Here is a 23,075-nt window from a genome sequence, read left to right as displayed (position 1 = left end):
ACAACACCCAGTGCTCATCCCAAAAGATGCCCTCTTCAATGCCCATCACCTACCCTCTCCTCCCTCCCACCCCCCATCAACCCTCAGTTTGTTCTCAGTTTTTAAGAATCTCTTATGCTTTGGCTCTCTCTCCCACTCTAACCTCTTTTTTTTTTCCTTCCCCTCCACCATGGGTTTCTGTTAAGTTTCTCAGGATCCCCATAAGAGTGAAAACATATGGTATCTGTCTTTCTCTGTATGGCTTATTTCACTTAGCATCACACTCTCCAGTTCCATCCACGTTGCTACAAAGGGTCATATTTCATTCTTTTTCATTGCCACGTAGTACTCCATTGTGTTTTATCTTTAATGTGTCACCTTACTGGTATTCTTATTTGACTCTTTACAGTAACATGTGTTGGTTTCAGGGCAATGCATATCCAATATGAAGTCATTTGTCAGGCAAAGTACATCCAAATATTACATATCCATATCCATATCCATATATACATATTAGATATGCAAATCTTTTTGGTCTTTGACTTGATGTGTCTAAAATCTCTCTTCTCTGTAGATTCCATTAAAAATATATTGGAGGTAATGCTTGCCTCAATCAGTGTGTGAGTCCTTTTTGGGTTGCTTTTATTCCTGTTTCACTCTGAAAGCCAAATAATCTTTATGTGATATTACATAGAAATTTGTTGATTTGTTAACTTGAGACATTTTGTCTTGACTCATGAAGGCATCTTAATGACACAGTTGAACATGATACCAAGCAGCTGCCACTACAGTATGGTGTATTTCTTTGCTTCTCAGGTTGACCCAAGAGCCCCTGGAGATTAGCTGGTTTGCTGAGTAGGGAGGGTTGGGTGTCATGAAATGCTACAGGATAAACATGGCGATGTGCCCAGGAGCATCAATCTTATTTGAGAGGCTGAGAGAAAAATTTTGAGGAGTAAAGTGATTTTGCATATACAGAGAATTTAGCATATTTCCATTTTCTGTGTCATACAATTTTTAATTCTTCACAAAAGCACAGAAAGTAGAACATTTATGCATAAGAAATAACTGCAAAATTTAGTACTTTGACATTATTCACTCATTACTATTAGTGCTGCAGACCCATCAAAGAGAACTGAGGATGATTTGTGGGGAGGATATGGAACTAATGACTTAGGTCCAATGGACTAGTACTTTTTCTCCACATAGAAGAGTAATTTCTGGGTGGGTCCTAGGAGGTTTGCATGATTAGAATTTTGGGAAAATGAGTTTGTCCCCTGAGATCTAGCGTATTTAAGTCTTGTTCTACACATACAAAATGTTTCCCACATATTTGTTCAACTTTCTGCTCTAGTTATACTCAGATATCTGTTGACAAACATTTTCTCATTTTTAGTACCATTTCTTCATACAGTGAGTTCCTTGGTAATATAAAAACCAATAATTCTAGAATTTGGCATTTACATGTTATTCTTCATTTTCCTTTAAAAATTAAATATAAACATTCTTGGAGCTTAAACTTCCTCACAAATGCTGAAGGCAATTAATTACTTAATGAGCAAAATAGTGAAAGAAATTTGGGACCCTTGGAAACTACTGAGGTGGCAGAGGTAGTACATTCCTGCCTGATGATCCTAATAATAAGCTGGAAGGGGGATGATAAAGCTTAGTGAATAACTTGAGAAGGTGTAGTCAAGCTAAATAGCAGCAAACTTAAAAAGCATGGGGTATACTTAGATGCTTTTATGTATTTTTATTGTTGTGGAGAAGGAACTTGGTCCACACTTTGGTATTGTCAGAGAAACCTGTGAGCAAAAACGATAAAACATTGAACTTATAGATCAGTTCTTTGGGGAACTGATGCCCTATCAAGTCTTTCAATCCATTCACATGATATATCTTTCCATTCATTTAGGTCTTATTTGGGTTTTTCATCAGTGTTTGGTAGATTTAAGCATACAGATTCTAAGTATATTTTGTTAGATTTATACTCAGAATTTTATTTTTTGGAGCTATTGTAATAGGTACTTTTTTTTTGAAGTTTTATATTCCATTGTTTATTGCTAGGATGTAGGAATACAGGGTATTTTTGTTTATTGACTTAGTATCTTGCAAATTTCCTAAACTCATTTATTATATAGATTCAAATAGATTCTTTGTCATTTTTCTATGCATGCTCTCTGTGACTGGAAACAATTTTATTTCTTCCTTTCCAATCTGTATGAATTTTATTTCTCTTTCTTGCCCTATCACACAGGCTAGGACTTCCAGTATGATGTTGAACAGCAGTGGTGAGGGAGGGCATTATTGCCTTCTATCAATGTTATGGTAAAAGCAACTAGTCTTTCACCAATTTGAGATTCCAATTATACACATGTTAGGATGTTTGATATTATATCATAGCTCTTGGATATTCTTTCAGTTTAGCACATTTTTTATCTCTTTGTGTTTCACTTTGGGTAACTTCTATTGATCTATCTTCAAGGACACTGATTCTTTCTTTGGCTGTGTCAAATCTACATGTAAACTCTGTTGAGGGCATTTTAAAAATCTCTGTTACTATGTTTTTATTAATAGCATTTCTATTTGAGTCTTTTTTAGTTTCCTTCTGTGTTGAAATTATTCATGTGATCCTCATCTTGTCCATCTTTTCCATTACAGACTTTAATATGGTAATCATGATTATTTTAAGTTCTCTGGAGCTTTCACATCTGTTCTATATTTGAATATGGTTTTGTTGATTGTCTTATCTCTTGGCAGTTGTTTTTTGTTGCTTTTTTTCATAATCTCATTTTTTTTTCTTTTGTTGAAAGCTGGGCGTCATGTGTAAAATACTAGAGACTGAATACTTTTTATGCATGGAAATGGGCACCTTTTGCTTCTGACAGACCCCAAGTTGCCCCACACTCTTACCAGCCTAAACACCTTCTCCATAAATTTGCTAACAGCTTCAGATGATTATTCCTTATCTATGTCTGGCTGTATCTGCCCTAGGTAAGCAGGTGCTCACATCCTACCACTCCCTCCAGCCACTTGTCTTTCTTTAGATTTTAGACTAATTAGTTCTGTGACCACAGCTCTATGATAGTTTCAAGAAAAATTGTGAACTCGTAGTTTGTTTTTTTTGTTGTTGTTGTATGGTTAAAGTGATGCTATTTCCGGGTCTCTACATCCCCAATCAGTGTTTTATATATTAAAAAAATTTTTTAAGATATAATACAATTACATAGTTCAAAACTGGGTAATACTAAAAGAATAGGTAATATTATGACCAGGTTTGAAAAGTCAAAAATTACTTAAATAAGAATCTCACTTTCACTCACTTCTATCCATCCCATTTCTTTTCTCTCCTTCTAAGTTTTTATTCCAGTATTTCCTTTTTTTAATTAAAAAATGCAGCAAAAACACCTGTATATGCTAATTATCTCTCTCTCTCTCTTACATGAAAATTTTTGCCCTTTGGTTTTTCCTAATGGTCACGTAGAGATGTTCTTTACTATTTTCACAGGTACATGGTATTCTTTGTGGGTATACAATACTTTATTCAACAGTTGCCTATTGTTGGACACTTAGGTTGCTTCTAACCTTTTGCTATTATCAATAATATCACAATGGGCAATCTTGTAGATATATCCTTTTCTTACATGTACAGTTTTATCTATAATAAAGATGTCCAGAAATGAGATCACTAGAACAGTGAATCCATAATTTTACATCATATTCCCCACACTTTATTTCTGAATAATATATTTTCCAGTTCTGTAGTGGAATTTCTGGTGGGAGATAAATTAGACATCTGTGCTTAGTCTGTTATCTTTGCTCAGTTCTTTACATTTATTCTTTAGACAACTCCATCCTAGTTCCTGCCCCCACTACTTCATTGAAACTGCTATTGTTAAGGTCAACATTGATCTTCATATAGCTAAATCTAGTGGTCATCTTTTTTTTTCAATTTTTAATGTTTATTTATTTTTGAGAGAAAGAGAGAAAGAGAGAGAGAGAGAATGAGCGGAGGAGGAGCAGAGAGAAAGGGAGGCAGAATCCAAAGCAGGCTCCGGATTCTGAGCTGTCAGCAGAGAGCCCAATGCGGAGATGGAACTCAGAAGCCATGAGATCATGACCTGAGCGGAAGTCAGATGCCACTTAACCAAGCCACCCAGGCGCCTCTAGTAGCCATCTTTTTAGAAAGCATCTTGTTTGACCTCTCAGCAATGGGAAGCTGTATCTTTTCTTGGATTTTATGACCCACATTATTTTTATCTGGCTTCCATTTATTTGACTATTTTCATTTGCCTGTGCCAGCTGCTCCTACACAACCCAATCTCTCAACATTTAGAAGCTTTCATTTCTCCCCACCCCCTTGCTAATGCTGATGCATATATGAATAAGAGGAAAGTACATGAAAGAAATGTCATACTTTTGTTGAGTTTAAAATTGTGAAAGACCTGCATGTCACTCCCCAACTGGTAGGAAATAAAAGTCCCAGGGAAGCAACAGAGATGGATGTAAAGTTTCTAATCAGATGGTCTAAAACAGCCTCTCAAGGTTCTCACACATTCAGCACTATGCAAGAAATAGCCAAATGTGTTCCTTACTCTCAGGAGGGGTGCAAAAGTAGCTGAAACACACACAAAAACAACCAAAAAACAACCAAAAAACAAAAAACCCCCAAAAACCCAAACCCATCTATATTAATACATTTGTCAAAATGACATAGGACATGAAATTATTTTTTTTAGCTAAAAAAGAACATAAAGATGAAAGAGGTTGTATATTGACCAAGGCAATGTCATTGATGTCAGAATAGAACCTGGTTCTCCTGTTTCCCACATAAATTTTGCTTCCTCCATTTTAATACATTTGCCTCCAATGTCACAGCAATGTTTAGGACATCTGAAAGAGTGGAATTTTGTAGAAGTCTATTTTATCTTAAATATTTGTGTAGGATTTTAATTCCATATTATATGTAATTTATGCTTGTTTTAAAATTATTTTTATTTAATTAAAAATTATATATCTAGTATTTAAAAAAAACTTTAATGTTTATTTATTTTTGAGAGAGAGACAGAGAATGTGAGCAGGAGAGGGACAGAGAGAGGGGGAGAAGAGTCTGAAGCAGGCAGCACAGAGCCTGTTGCAGGACTTGAACTCATGAGCTGTGAGATCATGACCTGAGCCAAAGGTGGGTGCTTAACCAACTGAGCCACCCAGGTGCCCCGTATATATCTAGTATTTTAAATTATTTTTCTAATCTTAAAAAAAAATCCACCTTGAGTTGCATGACACTAAAATTAATTTCCCTTTTTTATGTTTAATAGCCATGTGGTTTTTTCTTCTCATATTTGTTCATACAATTTACTCATATTTTTATATACATATTTTTATGACCATTTTTCTTATTCATTTGTAGAAGCTCTTTGTTTTTGTACTCAGGACAAATGCCATTCACAAACATAATTTTTCAGTAAATATAACAATTTCTTGTTTTTAAAAAAAATTTAATAGGGCACCTAGGTGGCTCAATGGTTGAGCGTCCAACTCTTGATTTCAGCTCAGGTCATGATCTCACGGTTCGTGGGATTGAGCCCCACATCAGGCTCCACGCTGACAGTGCAGAGACTGCTTTGAATTCTCTATCTCTCCCTCCATCTCTGTCCCTCTCTCACTTATGCTCTCTCTCTCTCAAAATAAACAAAAATCCCCACTTTATTGAGGTATGATTGACATATAAAAAACTGTACATTTTAATTATATACACCTCCAAGAGTTTGGGGATAAATATAAAACCATGAAACTGTCCTCACCATTAAGGCCATAAACATATCTCTCACTCCGTTTCCTCCTACCACCTTTAGTATTAGTATTGTTTTGTAGTAAGAACATTTAAAATGAGATTTACCCTTATAGCAAATTTTAAGTATACAATATTGTTAGCTGTAGGCATTATGCTGTACCGTAGGTCTTCAGAACTTAGCTTGCATAACTGAAGCTTTGTAACTTTTACCATCACCTATCTTTTTCCTCCTCCGTCCAGTTCCTGGAAACCACCATTCTACTCTCTGCTATGAGTTTTACTATTTTTACATTCCACATATATGTGGGACCATTCAGTATTTGTCTTTCTGTGTCTGTCTTATTTCACTCAGCATCGTGTACTCTAGATCCATCTATGTTGTTGCAAATGACAGGATTTCCTTCTTTTTAAAGGCTTAATAATATTCCACTATATGTATATACCACATTTTCTTTAACCACTCATCCACTGATGGACATTTAGGTTGTTTCCACACTTTAGCTATTGGGAATAATGCCTTAATGAATATGGGAGTGCAAGTATTTTTCTCTGAGATCCTTATTTGAATTTCTTTGGATAAATAGCTAAAATTGGAATTGCTAGATCATACAGAGTTACATTTTCAATTTTTGGAGGAACCTCCATTCTGTTTTTTATAATTGCTGTAACCAATTCACATCCCCACCAACAATGTATCAGAGTCCCCTTTTCTCCACATCCTTGCCAACACTTGTTATCTTCTGTGTTTTTGTTTTTGTTTTTAATAATAGCTGTCCTAACAGGTGTGAGGTCATATCTCCTTGTGGTTTTGATTTGCATTTCCCTGATGATCAGAGAGGTTGAGCACCTTTTTGTATATCTGCTGGCCATTTGAATGTCTTATATCTAGAGAAATGACTATTCAGGTCCTTTGCTCATTTTTTAATTGGGTTATTTGGTCTCTTGTCATTGAGTTATAAGATTTCTTGGGGCGCCTGGGTGGCGCAGTCGGTTAAGCGTCCGACTTCAGCCAGGTCACGATCTCGCGGTCCGGGAGTTCGAGCCCCGCGTCGGGCTCTGGGCTGATGGCTCAGAGCCTGGAGCCTGTTTCTGATTCTGTGTCTCCCTCTCTCTCTGCCCCTCCCCCGTTCATGCTCTGTCTCTCTCTGTCCCAAAAATAAATAAACGTGGAAAAAAAAAAGTTTAAGATTTCTTTATATATTTTAGCTACTAACCCATATCAGATATATGGTTTGCAAATATTTTCTTCCATTCTATAGATTGCCTTTTCATTTTGTTAATGGAACATAACTATTTCTAAATAGTGAACTTTATATTATAAATCTTTATTTCTGTGGGTGCTGGAAACAAAATCATAAAGAAATCATAGTTTCTCCCTAGGCATGAAAAACACACTTTCTTGAACATTGGAGACCATAAGCTTTTATCCAACGAGCAGGTTTGATGAGTTGAAGTGCTGTTGTACAGGGTTTAAAAGTAACTGGAGTCAACATTTAAAAATTAAAAACTTTCCTATTAAAAAAATTCAAATTTGCAGTTCTTGTTGAGAAGTCAAAATATCTGTCCACGCTGGGCTCACTTTCTTGTATGGCAGTGGTTACCTAGAATGGAGGAGCAGCTACCCCTTTCAAAGGTGCATGTATGTTTTCCACTTCAACAGTCACCCCCCCCCCCCCGTATTTATTTTTAAAAAATGGGATATACAGTATATGTGTATGTGAGTGTGTGTATACATTTAACTACATGTGTTTACATATAAGCTTATCTATACATATATAAATATAGTCACTTACATGTTAAGAGAAAAATTTCTGTTAGGATACACATCACAGCAAACTACTATTGTTATGTACTTCTCCCTGTTATGATGCACCTGCATGCTTCACCCATTAGTGTTGACTATTGAGTTTCTGCCATCATTTAAGTTTTTAATCACCTTTCCAAATATTATGAAAACTGTGTTACTGATAATAACCTCCTTAAAAATTGATACTTTGAAATTTGATCATCTGGGAACTGTTCATACAACATTTTTTTTTAAGTTTATTTTGAGACAGAGAGCAAGACACAGACAACATGAGCAGGGGAGGGGCAGAGAGAGAGAGGGAGAGAGAGAGAGAATTGGAAGCAGGCTCTGCACTGTTAGCACAGAGCCAGATGTGGGGCCTAAACTCACAAACTGTGAGATCATGAGCTGAGCCAAAATTCAGAATCAGACGCTTAACCGACTGAGTCACCCAGGTGCCCCTACAAGATTCTTATAGCAAACATCTATTATCTAGATTATTCACAGAGATCTTTTCTTATTGTCTGATATAGTGTTTTATTAGCTGTTTTATTTTGTTCATTCAGACCTTATTCATTTGAATATAAGCTTCTACTGATACTCTTGGCCCACTTTGTACAAGCCAGTATAAAGCTGGGCTTTATACTATGGCCTTTGTCCTATCCCATCTGACAGACTCTTGTGACATGATGTACATATATGTAACACTTATTTGTAATCTATATTTATGTTTGCAACCTGTAGCAACATGTTGTTTGATGGAGTCTGAAGCCCAGCGTTTTTTTTTCTTACGTTTGTAATATCTAATACCTAAAACTGTTTTGTGCTACACAAGTAAAGAAGTCACGAAGTAAAGGTGCAAGTAAAAGGAAAGTGAGCATTGTATGATCAGAGAGACTGGGGTTGGAGGGGAAAATATACATATAAATAAGTTATGAGGAATATTAGTGGTTTAAAGTAAAGCTATGAGGAATATTAGTGGTTTGGAAGTCACAGTGAGCAACCCTCCATGCCTCTGAGTTTTGACCTATTGAGGAAAAGATCTAAAGAGCTAGATATGCAAATAGGATGACAATTACAGAAAACCTAATTGAAGTTGCATAGGAATCCTATCAATTCTTACGGTCAGAACACTGAATTACTAAAGTGGAAGTGGTTATGAGGTGTTGGCCAATTTCATTCACAGTTAATTTAGGTAATGGTATTTGTACCATTATACAAATCTTGTGGATTTGTATAATTATTAAACAAATCTTGTGGATCCAAGTATGACAAAGTACTTGTCATATATGCAGAGCCTCTCTTTCTCTGTCTGAGGTGGACAGACTGTAGTTATTGCTTGAGATAATTCTTATATAACATTCTTGGACTGCTTTTAAAATTCTTTCTAACTAAGACAATTTTTAAGAAATTTTGTACCATCTCTTATTTTGGTGTGGACTTGTTGTATGGCATGTTGGAACTGTCTTACACACAGGGAAACACCTATAGCTGTGGTTTATAAAGGGCTTGTAACAATACGTGTTTACAAATTGCTTACTTTGAGATGGACAGGTGAAAGACACTATATAAGTGCCAAGTATTATTATCTGTCTAAATCTAGCTGAGTGAACAAATCTTTTTAATGCCCATTTTAATGACACAGTTGTTCCATATGGTGGACTTCAAACGCATAAAACAATCCAGAGTTAGTACGTTCCCTGGAGAGAACCAGATTGTCCAGGTGTGCCATATTTTAAACTCAGGGTAGAATTAAGAGACACAGCTTCTCAAAATTATAGCTCAAACAGCAACTCAGACCAAGTTAATTTCTCCTTTATTGTTTCAGACAACGCAGAACTCTTCCACTAGTGAAACAAAACCATGTATTATCTACTAAAAAGCAGGTTCTATTCATATTACGGTATTTGGGTCTGTATGGATTTTGGGAGGAAGGCCCCTGGAGCTAAGCTACTGAGATTGAGTTATTTTCATAAGCTTGATTAAGTTTGATGAGACTCATTCTGGGCAATGCTGAGTCCATGGAGATGGTGCTTCTCAAGGAGGTCTTTGGTGGTATCTTCTAAGTCTTGATGCATTTTGTTCACTGTGGTTCAAATTCCTCATGACCATAAGCCTGGCAGATGGAATTACCAGATACAGGCAACAAGGTCCAACAACCTTTGAAAATTATGGTACATTCATAAAATAGATCTGGCTTTGATAATGGCTTGATTTTGGGGGTGTCTGCGTGGCTCAGTCAGTTAAGCCTCTGACTTTGGCTCAGGTAATGATCTCATGGTTCGTGAGTTTGAGCCCCGCATCATGCTCTGTGCTGACAGCTCAGAGCCTGGAGCCTGCTTTGGATTCTATGTCTCCTTTTCTGTCTGCCCCTCCCCTGCTAGTGCTCTGCCTGCCTGTATGTCTCTCTCTCTCACTCTATCAAAAATAAATATTAAAAAAAAAGAATGGTCTGATTTTTATTGAGACAATTTCTGTTTTCTTCTTTTTCTTTGTATCTATTGTTGAAATGGAGCTCTTTATTTCTGATTGATGTAACATTCTTGCAAAGTAACTCAGGTGTCCTATGTGGCATCTTGGGGAAGCTGGCTAGTCCTGTGACCACGGAGGACTGGAAGACAAAGTCTGAATGAGTGACTGAAACCAAAAGTCTTGCTTCTTGTTGGGTTGGTCTGATTAGCTTGGTGGTTATGTCTTGACTGTTGCACTGCTTAAGGCATAGTCATTATGAGGTCAAAGTGGACCATGCTGACACTAGATCAAATGCATAGGCCATATTTTCCACCCCAGTTAGCAAGTGAATGCTTTGAGTGCAGAGAAGACTGGAAGAGAGGTCAGACCTTGAAATGTGATTCAATTGTCCTTGTTGTATAGCTAGAAAAATAGTCTCTGAGTTGCCTTACTTGTAATAACTTCTTACTTGTGTGCAGTTTACAAAGGGTTGGGTATCCTAAACCCAATTTAATGCTTCAGCCACCATCCCATGTTGTAAGTCTTCCTAAGAAGATTTTAAATGCTACCTGATCCCAAATTCAAAGAACTATGGGGTCTCAGATGCAAAGGATAACTCCCAGAATAATGATAATTATGTATTGGTGACAGTGATGACAGAGGTTGCAAAAATTTACTGAGCACTTGCGATGTGAAAGGTGTTAGCTTAACTAACTTGCCCTTAACTCTTGTCAACTCACTGAATTTGTACAACACCCCACTGAAGTTTGTATTACATTATCCGCATTTAACAGATAGGGACTCTGAGGACAGAAAGTTTGTTTTATTGCCCAGCTAATATTTGTTGGGTCCAGGATTCAAATCAGGGAGTCTGGCAACATAATCCATGTCATAAGCCCCTAAGCAACTTATATTGGAATTGCCAAAAAAAAAGAAGGATTCCTAGAATTGGTGGGCTTATTGACAGAAGAACTTTTTCTAACATAACTTTGAAATAAAATAAGGTAATGGGGCAGGGGAATTGGCAAAGGTGATGACACAAGTCCCATTAACTAGTTTGTTACAGAAGAGGATGGGAGGACTCGTTAGTCCTAAGAGCTCCACCTGAACAATGCCACCTTCAGTCCAAATTATTGCAGAACGAAGGGGAGGGACAGAGTGGCTAGGTGATCAAAGGCCTTCAGAGAAGGATGAAGGATGAAATGACAGCCGTGGGCTCTTCCCTGTCTCCAGAAGTTCACTGCACTGCATTTAATAATTGCTTCCTATTATTGCCTGACTGTCCTTTCCAAATAAATCTACCTGATTGGGATGGATTTGGTGTAGGAATATCTGTTCCAGCCTATTAGCCAGCAACTTTCTTGAGATTTCCCTGTCCACATTTATTAAGGAGATTGGGTGATAATTCAGCCTGGGTTCTGGTTCTCCTCCTGGTTTTAGAATTACAATAATGAGTACGGATCTTAAGCCTGAAAGTCAGCATTTTGTTTTCACATCATCCTTGTCCCTTAGCAGCAGAGGCAGGAGTATGAAACTTTGGGTGTGAAACAAAACCATCATACATCAGTGCTCTTGGTGCATTTATGATTGTGGGAGATTTTAGGGACAGGTTTTCTCCTTTATGCTTTTATTTTGCTCTCTCACAGTGAATGTATATCTAGCTATGCTGGATGCTTCTGTCATTATCAAGCAATAAAATAAACCTCTGGAGCCAAAGGATGGGGCATCATATACCTTAGGATGGATAATATGGAAAAAGCCCTCTCTTCCTTCTAGAGAATTGGATCTTCACAGTTCCTGATAATATGATAGATACAGAAATGTTTCTGGGTCTCCTCAAGTTCTGAACTTAGTATCAATGCATGACCCGGCCTCCATAAGAGCAGTGATTTTGTTTAAAAAATCACTGTCCCCAATATTATTGATGGTATTATTGTTGAGCTCATAATAGGGGCCAGGCACTATTCAAAGTACTTCACCTGAAATAATTCAGTATGCACAATGGCTTTGTAGTTAGGTATTATTGTTGGCCACATCCATTTAGCGGGATTGGAAATTGAGACTTGAAAAGACCAAGTACTTACCCAAGGCCATGTAGCAAGCACACTGGGACTCAAACATAGATCTTCTGGAGTCCTAGGTTAGTGCTCTACCTATTCTCCTCTTCCACCTTTCAGCCCTGGATGATCAGGGGACAACTTGGGTGTCAGTGAAACGTCACCAACACAGAAGACAAAGCAGAAAAAGATGGAGATAAAGAGTGCAGAAAAGAGGAACAATATGGATTCATGGCCATGGCAATCTAGGAAAGATTTCTGGAATGAAGAAGATAATTCAGCCACACTGATCATGAAATTATGCTTGAAGTAATCAAACATAACATTTTCTGAGGCAGCAGAAAGACACTCAGCTCTGAGGGGCAGCAATTAGAAGCTAGGTGTTTTCTACCCATCTCACTTAATCCTCACCACCTCTTGGTCCCATTTTACTAACGGAAAGACTGGGCTGAAGTTGTCATTTCCTTGTTTGCAAAGTTAGGAAGTATCAGGGCAGTTATATTAGCCCAGGTCAGGGTAGTTCCACATGGAACAGCCCACAAGGAGTAAAGTGGAGTCTAACCAGCACATACCTCCAGAAATCATTTTGGGAAATGTTTCTATATAAACAGAGACAATTCAAAGAACCAGCATGAGATCTGTTCCTGTCTCTGTGTCTGCTTTTGTCTCTCTCTCTCCCCTACACACACACACACACACACACACACACACACACACGGTCCTGGTGCAGTTCCACAGGAAAAACCCAAACAATGAGACTTTTTAAGGAGGAAGACAGTGTAGTATTACTGCATTACTTTTCAACTTCTGTAATTCCTGAGAGCATATCTGGAAAAGTGAGGGGGTTTAGTGAGAGAAGTTAACATGTTTTATCTAAAACACCTTTGGTGGTTCGATTGTAACTTTGATAAGGGAATTCTACCTTTTTGGTTCTTTAAATATGTTAGAATTATCAGTGGTCTGCACCTAATCCTACATAATGTAAAAGTCATATTTAATTAAATTAATGTAACTGAAATAGTTCAGTTGGCTTAACTTGTTCATTTTCTCTAACTAAATATCAGCTTACACTAAAAATTTTATTAATCACAGTAATGAGAATTTTTATATTAAATATATATATTACATTTAGTTTAAACGTTAATAGTCTACATTATTTTAATAAATTGTGCTAAGGGAGTATATATGGAATAAGTCTCTCATGCAGATTTTATTGGTTGCTGCATAGTTAATAGACACTAATGTGATCAGAGCCTGGATGTGATCATAAGATCAGTAGTTAAAATGATTGAAATATAAATTAGGAGCGGGAATAATTGTTTGTTAGAAGCTCAGATAATAACTGTTTGGTAATGCTCAGAGGGTCGAAGAAATAAAACATTCAAATGTGCAGCAGTAGCAGGCAAGAGAAACACTTTGAGGCAGACAAAGGCACTGGATGCTTTTCTGCTAATTGCTTCCCTCTCTCTCTTTCTCTCTATGGAGGCCTAGCCCCTCTCACATCTTGCTCCCTGTTGGTTTCTCAGTGAGCCTTCTACCCAGCAACCAGAAATGCTGCTTTGTCTCCATCTCCTTTGCTTTCCCTACTCACAGTGCCTGAGTCCTTACTAACGCTGAGAAACCATCTTGCTGCCATCTTGCCATTAATATGCCTGATTCTTTTTTTTTTTTTTTTAATTTTTTTTTCAACGTTTATTTATTTTTTGGGGACAGAGAGAGACAGAGCATGAACGGGGAAGGGGCAGAGAGAGAGGGAGACACAGAACCGGAAACAGGCTCCAGGCTCTGAGCCATCAGCCCAGAGCCTGACGCGGGGCTCGAACTCATGGACCGTGAGATCGTGACCTGGCTGAAGTCGGACGCTTAACCGACTGCGCCACCCAGGCGCCCCGAATATGCCTGATTCTTTAAGAACAGGTAGAAAAGCCACCCTTGGTTTATATGGGCTGGGATATTCTCTTTTCTATGGCAGAGGTCAGTAGATTCTTTCTGTAAATGTCTAGATGATGACTATTTTAAGCGTTTTGGACCATATGACCCATGCGAACTTCTCAACTTTGCTCTTACAGGAACAGAAAGCAGCTATTAGATAATACTAAGCAAAGGGACATGGATGTATGTCAATAAAACTTTACAAAAACAGCTGAATTTGGCCCACTGGTCATAATTTTCTGTCTCTTTTATTTTGCCAGAAGTTCTCCTCACCCAAGACACATTTAACTGCTTTTCCTAAAAGGAGATCCTCAGTTGAAACACCTTTCTCAGCAATGGAGTTATAACAAACTTCTTAAACCTGCTTGTGTTCTGTGAAGTCCCGGCAAGGTAAAATTGGTGATAGTTAATAAAACAAGTCATCTATACTCCATGACCCCGTAGCCCAGAGGTTAATTTAAAACCAGTGTGGTTGTATGTAAGAGACTTAATCAACTTTTCTGTCTTATAGCTATGAAGACTTTCTCCAGACGGGATTTGATGGTGACCAGATTTAATCCTACAGACTTTTTGTGTAATTTTGATAGGGAATTTCTCTTTCGTATTTGAAAATTTTCTCCCAAATTCTTGGTAGAGTACTGAAAACTGTGTTCTTCTCCTTCTCCTTCTCCTTCTTCTTTCCAGAGCCTTTGTCTCCTATCTATCCTCCCCATTCTGATTAATTCACCTACCTTTTGGAATATTTTCCTTTAATTATTTATCTTGGTGGTTTGACTTGGATAGTTAAAGTTACTTTCCCACAGAGAATATTTAGTGTTTTTGAGCAATATGCCCTCTCAATCTCTTTAATAAATTCCTTAAGGAATTTGGGGATTTCTGACAGCAATTTTTGAATAAAGGGCCTCTGATTTCCTTTTCTTCCACACCCCCAGATACCATATAATTCTAACATTGTTTCTCTTAATCTCTTCTACAGGTCAACTATTTCAACTTTTGACTTCAATTATTCACTTACAATGTTTATGTATGTTAAATTCATTAATTTCTATTAAATTCCCTTAATTTATTCACTGTGGGCAAAGCACTGTGAAAGACGATATTGATGGAGACACACTTAAAATAGCCTCTGCCCTCAAGGCACTGATCATTAACCTAAGATACAAGGTTGCATATGATAAGTACTATGTGAGTGGCACAAAAGAAGTTAGTAAATGTGTAAAGGACATGAAGACCATTGTTCTGTGGGGCTAGAGTGTAATAGTGGATGTTGGTTGATTTTTCTATGGAATATCTACATTACTTTTGTGTGACAACCATAACCCAATTTACTTTGGGACTACCATGCCTCTTTATTCTTAGTCAATGTTCCAACTGACTTTATTCCCAGGGCCTCACATGCCAGGCTAATGCTCAAAGTCTACTCACCTGGCTATAGATGAATTTGCCAACACACATAAAACACCAATCTGGGCATCAAATGTTGTGTGTGTGTGTGTGTGTGTGTGTACACACATGTGCATGTGTGCCATCCCAGAGGCAATTTCTCTCTTTTGTTGGACTGAACTTTTTTGACAAAGGGAGCCTGCAGGTGCTGTGGGCCACTATGGAGATCCTCAAGTGTAGTGAGTACAGAGAAGCCCAGTAGAGAGTTGGATCCTGCTGACCTCATTTGAGGTCTGTATCAATCTGGAACTGAAACTGAACTGGACCCCTGAACTGCCTGAACCCTACATTTATGAGCTACCTGAACTCTACATAGTTTTAGCTTAAACCAGTTTATGTTGCATTTTCTGGAACAGAGATATTGATAGAGTACTTGGTAACAGGATGTGAACTTGAAAGATGGTAGAGCCTTTATAGGTAAAGATGAGGTCACAGTTTCTAAACATTTTTGTTTACATGCAAACTTCTGCATTTGACAGTGTTGAATATAGTTTTCCATTTGGGGCAAAAATACTGATTCAGATGTTGCCAGTGTTGGAAGTACTCACTGTATTCATGACATTGCCCACAGATGCCTAAACCATTCTAGGAATCCAAAATAATCAAAACTGGAAAGGGAAGTTCTGAGCACTTTAACACATTCCTTTATGTAACCCACTCATTTCCCCCAGTAACATTTCCGCTGGCAATCTATGTTACACTTCAAGGTCTCCATAAGTGCCTTACTTTTTCACCTGGTATTTCTAGGCTTTGCATCCCATGAGATTTCTTAGCAGAAAATTGCTATTTTTACCCCTCTGTGAATGTATGGGAAAAGGAAAGAAAATGAATATTTTTAGAAATCCACTATATATAGAGATTTATATTTTATCTCAGGATTTTCTGTAATTCTAAAAGGAAATTACTATTACTCTCTTTAAAGATGAGAAAAGATAGGCTTGATGGGCTTATTTAATTCATAAAAGTTGCATAACTAGTACACAGAAGCATCAGGATTTGAACCTAGGTCCCCGACTCCAAAGCCCCTGCTGATTCCGCTATATCACATTGTTGTCACTTTCTACATAATCTCTGGATGACAAGCCAACCATACCCCATTTTCATTTTCTACTCATTGACCAAGGTAGGGGAGCTGGCAAGAGCCCAAGGAAAGATTTCTCTGGTTTGACCTCTCCGATACTCCTCATGGAGTTGGGCCATTATTGTGGTCCAATGTCAGAGCCATTGTTGTACCTTGGGGTAGCTGTTATTTCATTTTTTTTTTTTTTTTTGTCTATTGTGATTGGTGCAGGTGCCTTAAGGCTCCCGACAAGGTGACAAAGCGTAAGGCTGAGAGTGTAGTGTTGTGGCTTTTGGCTGCAGTGAGTCTCTGTAGCTTCTGTTGTTAATGGCCACAGCTGTTGGGGAGGGCTGGGGGAGGCTCGGTGCTTGTCACCTCTTCAAGCACTTCCGGGCCCTTCACAGCTGGACAGCCCAGATTCTATCAACACTCTGCAGAGTGCTATTCACAGCTGGATCCCTGCTCAGCTCTGACACTGTACAGCTTTTTCAAATAACAGCACTTTCAAAGAACATGTTTAAAGTCAGCACTTCTACCCTCGCCTTTGACTCTAGCCTTATTTGATGTACTGTCCCTTAACTAGCAAACCTAAGGGGACCCACTGCACCTGCTCAGCAGGGCCATATGGAAGGAAGGAATCTAGGGAAGCTGGCAATTGTCCCTTATCCTTCCAATTTCATTAATCATACACACCAAACTCTAAGACCAGCCCTGAATGCCCAATCATCTGCCAGGATAGACAAATAAACTAAATTTTGGTGATTAACAACCTGGCCTTGGAGTTGGTCAGATCTGGATTTGAATATCTGTGCTAGCATTTAGTAATTATATTATTACTAGGGGTGTCTGAAGCTTTAAGTCTCAGTTACAAAATGGGGATAGATTCTACTTCACAGGGTCTTTGTGACAATTAAATGAAAAAAAAATTATCAAGAGCTTGGCTCACAGTATGTATTAGCATGTAGTAACGATTTTTACTGAGTGTTCTTGGTTCCTCTATTATTTTCCTGTTTTCAGTTTACATCTACTTCTTTGATGAACAAAAATGCAAATTATCTTCCAATTTCCATTGTAGACCTTAATATTTTGCACTTCAACTTTCCAGATGTGTGGGAGAAAATGTTTCTAATACTCTAGGGTATATCTTTAAACTATCTTTGAATTTTGTTACTGAACTCAAATAACTTTGCCCAGAGTGACAGTTGTGTAATGTCATATTGCGGCGTGTTTTTGGAAGGAGCGAACCACATCATCCCATATGGTAGCTCCTACAAAGATGGGGGAGTTTGAGGGCCAATGATTAAGACCTTGCTCTTTTGATTTGCAAAGTCCGTGGTCCTCACATGGATATCAAGACCTTTTACCCAAGCCCCATTTGCTCTATACTCAGAGAGATGCTTTCAGGATGATATGTTTTGAAAAATGTGGATTCTGCCATCATGAGTTTTCTGAAGGGTTTTCTGCAGTGCAGTATTTGTTGAACCAGAAATCAGGTGTCCATATCATCCATATTGCTGAGTAGAAGGAATCTCAAGTCAATGGTCTCAGCTTTGATAGCAGGACAGGCAAGCATAACTGGAAGAGAAGGGGCTGGTAGGATTCCCTGGGGTCTTGGGGATTTTATTATTCTCCCTGTATCTTGGGCCTGATTTTAAACTTACCATCCTTGGACTTATAGAGAACTATCACCTGAAGCCCTCTACAAGAATCAAACCCCTCCCTGGAAGGCAGAAGGCATCTCTGCCAACATTCTTCACCTTGGCACCAGATCACTTTTGGCAGTCAAATGCCAGGATCAGAAGCACAGTGTGGTTCTGAAGACACTTCAGGGTGGTTTGTAGTCGAGTAACAGTTGAACGTAGCTAGTGCTTTTAGGACACAAGAACTGGGGCAGAGAAAGAGCACACTGATTGATCCCCTGCTGAAAATGTGATGAATAAGTTGAATGAAAGGGAGGATCACTTAATGGGTTCAACTCTGCTGTAGATACTGTGAGGCTGGAAAGAAATACAAAGCTCAGTTTCTGTCCTTAAGGAACTAGTATTTGTGTTGGCAAGGCAAGAGTAAGGCACATGAAGCAACAGGCTAGATGGGGGAGTGTGTGATTAAGTGACGACCGAGTAGTACAGACAGAAAGTGCTCTTGGGGCCTGGCCTTGGGAGAGATGGTGGAGACGGCCAAGTGTTGACAGGTTTGCAGTGATCTGATGTTTTTGTGAGATGTTCGCCCAGGGTTAGAGACGCAGTCATGGCTGTGAATGTGGCAATTCCAAAAATCACATCTCAATGATTGTTTCATCTTCTCAAGTCCCAGACCCCTGTTGATTGAGGAAATCACATTGGAAACTTTTCAGGGTCATAGGATAGTATTTTGTGCTTTCTAAGAAGCCATTTAGTAAGAGTTTCAACAGTTCTCAAGTTCTGGTAGACTTGTAAATTTCTAAATGTATGAGATCAGGGTTGCCTTACTTCTACTCACTGACTGCATGACCTTGAGCTTGTAAACCTGCTAAGCTTCACTTTCTCTGCTGAATGAGAATGATAATACTATCCTCACAGAGTTGTTATGAGGATCACAGAAGATAATGTATACAAAGTGGTTGGTACATGGGCGGGGTTTTAATACAAGACACGTTTATCATGGCGACTGGTGGGGCTGTAAAGAAACATCTTTGAAATATAAAACATAAATCAGAAATTTATAATTTTTTTTGAAACATAAAATCAGAGAATGTGAGGGCTGCAAGGGAGCAGAACGATCACTTGGGCCATCTCCTTGTTTTATAGACAAGGAATGGAGGCTGAAATAAACTAAATTATTTGTGTAACAACACACCAGCAGTAGCGTTGGATAAGCCACCATGCTTCCTAACTGGTATTTCATAGCATTTCCTTATCATACGGCCTCCTATGCTAGATTGGTACAGTAAATTATTGAGCTAAGAAACTCCTTCTTCATACCTGTCTCCTTCTTTCACTGTCTTCCTCTGATATTATCAATAACTACTTTGTGTTATGCATTACGAGGGAATTAAAAGTAAACGAGATTCAGTCCTTGCTCTCAAGGACTGGGGTCAGAGGCAGGCAGATTTGGTACATCCTTGGACTTAACCTTCAGCAAGTTACTGAAACTTCCTGTCTGTCTATTAAAAGGGTATAATAAGTATAACTACTTTCTCGGGCTTTTGTGCAGATAATTGAGAATGCAGTACAGTGCTTGGCACATAAGAAGTGTTCCATCAAGGACAGCTATATTTATACAGGAAAGGCACCAGTGGCATTGTGTATAGGAGAGAACAGAATGGTAAAAATGGAATCACAGAATCATAATAAAGGATGTCTGATGCTAAGTAGTGATTCTATGTTCTAAAGTTCTTTCATGACTGATTTTTTCATTCTTCAGGAATGGGTTCTAAGGTATTACACTAGACAGGAGACTCAGAGTTACTAAAGCTTTTTTCAAAGAATGCTTTCCACCATGCTTAACATCACAGAGTGATGAGGCTCAACAAATATGAGACCGTTAAATTTTCTTGGGAAGTCAAAAGTGGCGAACCCGGACTCTTTTTTTAAAGTATCTTTTGCCAAATTTTTATTTCTCAAACCAGTTTCTGATCAGTAGCTTCATCTAGGCATATGAACTCCCCGTGTTCCTTACAGTTCTATTACAGATCCTTTTTTCATCAGCTCTATTATTATACATGCTTTTCAGACTCACTCTCAATGTAATCATACCTACCATTTCCTTTATAGTGATTTATGACTTTATTAAAGCTCTTAGATTTCTGTTCAGATTTCTAATCTGTTGACTTGGGTCACTTTGTATAATTTAATTATTGTCAGAGGTTTTGCTAAAGGTAGGGACACCTGCATTTAATTAATGCACTGTTTGCATATTTTACATCATAAATAATGATGCCCAATAAATTACATCTTAATACTAATCCTGTAGTAGTCTCACCACAACTCCTTGCATTTAAATCCCTGCCATGGATCAAATCATCGTCAATGGCACTTGACATCTAAATTTTTCCCCAGGACCTTTCTGACCACTATGATGATTCTTCCTTTTTACTCACATATATTATAGTTCTATCCAGAGCTTTTTTAAATTTTTTTTTCAACGTTTATTTATTTTTGGGACAGAGAAAGACAGAGCATGAACGGGGGAGGGGCAGAGAGAGAGGGAGACACAGAATCGGAAACGGGCTCCAGGCTCCGAGCCATCAGCTCAGAGCCCGACGCGGGGCTCGAACTCACGGACCGTGAGATCGTGACCTGGCTGAAGTCGGACGCTCAACCGACTGCGCCACCCAGGCGCTCCTCCAGAGCTTTTTTATAAGTTGACCAGTAAAGATGAAGAGTGACACAATTTGACTTTTTTTCTCTGTGATTTCCTTTTCCGGATATACAAATATTAAGAATCCATGGCCAGGAGCCAATTCATCTTTTTCTAGACACTTAATCACAAATCTACATAAAGATCACTGTGGGTTATGGTGGAATTGATGGGCCACTGTTTCGAATACAGCTCCTTCAGACTGTACAAATCAAAGTCACCATTTTAAGAAAGGATTTCAATTTTACTTTCATCAAAGAGTTAAAAAGCCAAAGCCTTTTAGCGTCTCATTTCACTTACACACATAGCCCATTATAACCTGCATAAACAAGGATGACAAGTTGAGATTAATGAGAGTCCCCAAGTGACAGAACAATTTAATTGTCAGAAATCATAGGAGCTGAACTTTACCAGTGTATTTATATAAGACAACCATACTCTAAAAACTTCCCTAATTGATTATGACCAATAAGTAATAACTTGGAAAGCAGTTTTCTGGTATACAAATAACAAATGACTCATAATAGTTAATTGAGGTATTAAGATGCATAAGGGAAGAATATTAGATTGACTAGATAAATGATTCATAATGTAAGGCAAATAATTGGAGAGTTCATACTCCTAAGTAGGATATAGCTCATAAGCAATGCTGAAAGTACATCAAATAAAGGGAATTGTGTGTGTTGCTAAATGAACTCCCAGCTAATTGGGTATCATAGCTATGTTGCCTCCAGGACCCACTGGATCCTTGCTTTCAGGCAAAGTAGTCTTCTGTAGATCCTTCTAAACCACAGTCTTATCTTGGATCCTGCAGCCCTTGCAACATAAGGGTATGAGGTCAGAGGTGGGGTGGTGGGTGGAGCAGCAGAAAGTGGACTGTATTTTGGCCAAGCACATACTATATTGCCTAGTCCTGTCTTTCAAGGGTAAGTCTCTGACTGGCCATTGGCCGAACTTTGGGGATCAAGGGCACATGATCTAAAGTCTCTCTCAGCAATCTCCACGCTGAACTTACTTGCAGATGGCGGCAGCAAGTTTGGGGATCCTTTGTACCCAAATATCTCTGTTTTCCATGTGTGTTAGATTGTTCTCCATCTCAAATCCCAGTAGGTTAAGAAGTTTGATCAAAGTCAACAGCAGAAGTAAGTGGGTACATTTAAGCATTCCAACACCAGGTTATGTTCTCTGTAGTCTCTGTCTAATATAATTAAGGATAGTTTCAGGGGTGCCTGGGTGGCTCAGTTGGTTAAGAATCTGACTTTGGCTCAGGTCATGATCTTGAGGTTTGTGAGTTTGAGCCCCCTGTAGGGAGGGCTCTGTGCTGATGGCTCAGAGTCTAGAGGCTGCTTCAGATTCTGTGTATCCCTCTCTCTCTGCCCCTCCCTTGCTCATGTTCTGTCTCTCTCTCAAAAATAAACAAACATTTACAAAAATTTTAAACAAATAAAAAAAGAACAGTTTCTCAAAAATGTGATAAAAGAGCACAGTTTTCTTTTAAGTCATTGTCTATTTTGTCTTCATTTGCCACATACAGGTTTTAGTGAGTGTTGTATACAGTATTTATGCATTAGAGCTGTACTACAATTTCTCGTTGGGAATTTCATACAAAATCCTGCACTCTCAGTGCACTTTGGCTGACTTTAATTTCTGACTGCCCAAAGGTTCCAAATATTCCAAGCCCATTTCAAACTTCTTTCTGAACATCTTCTAAAATTCTGTTTTGCAAGTACATGGATGTCACTTAACTTCTCCAATAGCAAAGTTGGTACCCCGTAGGCTTCATCTTACTTTAATTTTAAAACAATAACATCTTTCATTGATTTTAGTGAGAGACACACAGTGTTTGTTAAGTGACTAACTACAACATGCGTGCCCCACGCCATTCCAGGTGTTTGACTTTTAATCCTCACTAAACTTCCAGAAATAGAAGCTAATCTTTTGTTTTGCAGATGAGAAGCCTGAACTTGAGGGAGATTAAGAGACAAAGTGTATTTTATACCCTTCTTCCCTTGGTATCCTTTATTCCCAGTTATGATGGGCACATTTTCTAGCACCGAAGTAGACAGTTTAATAAATACCAGTAGAATCTAATTCAGCAAATGCCTGATTAGGCTTTAGGATTAATGGGTAAATAAATTTAGACCGAGCAACACTGTTCTATTTTCCCAACTAGAGAACTAACACTCGGTGTCTGATGGTGATTTGGTAGCATTTTTAAGAAATAAGAGACTGGGG

The 23,075-nt window shown here is 38.3% G+C and overlaps 1 long non-coding RNA gene across 3 annotated transcripts in view; it reads right to left on the bottom strand.

The window, feature by feature from the left end:
- LOC121019088 (uncharacterized) overlaps positions 1 to 23,075 on the bottom strand; it is a 525,799-nt gene that overhangs the window by 7,532 nt on the left and 495,192 nt on the right. The gene's annotated exons all lie outside the window — the stretch shown is intronic.

Source organism: Herpailurus yagouaroundi, unplaced genomic scaffold (genome assembly GCF_014898765.1).
Source record: "Herpailurus yagouaroundi ecotype Mexico unplaced genomic scaffold, PumYag 221, whole genome shotgun sequence".
Classification (NCBI taxonomy): Eukaryota; Metazoa; Chordata; class Mammalia; order Carnivora; family Felidae; genus Herpailurus; species Herpailurus yagouaroundi.
The sequence above is the reverse complement of the archived record's forward strand: the minus strand, read 5'-3'. Positions and strand labels throughout refer to the sequence as shown.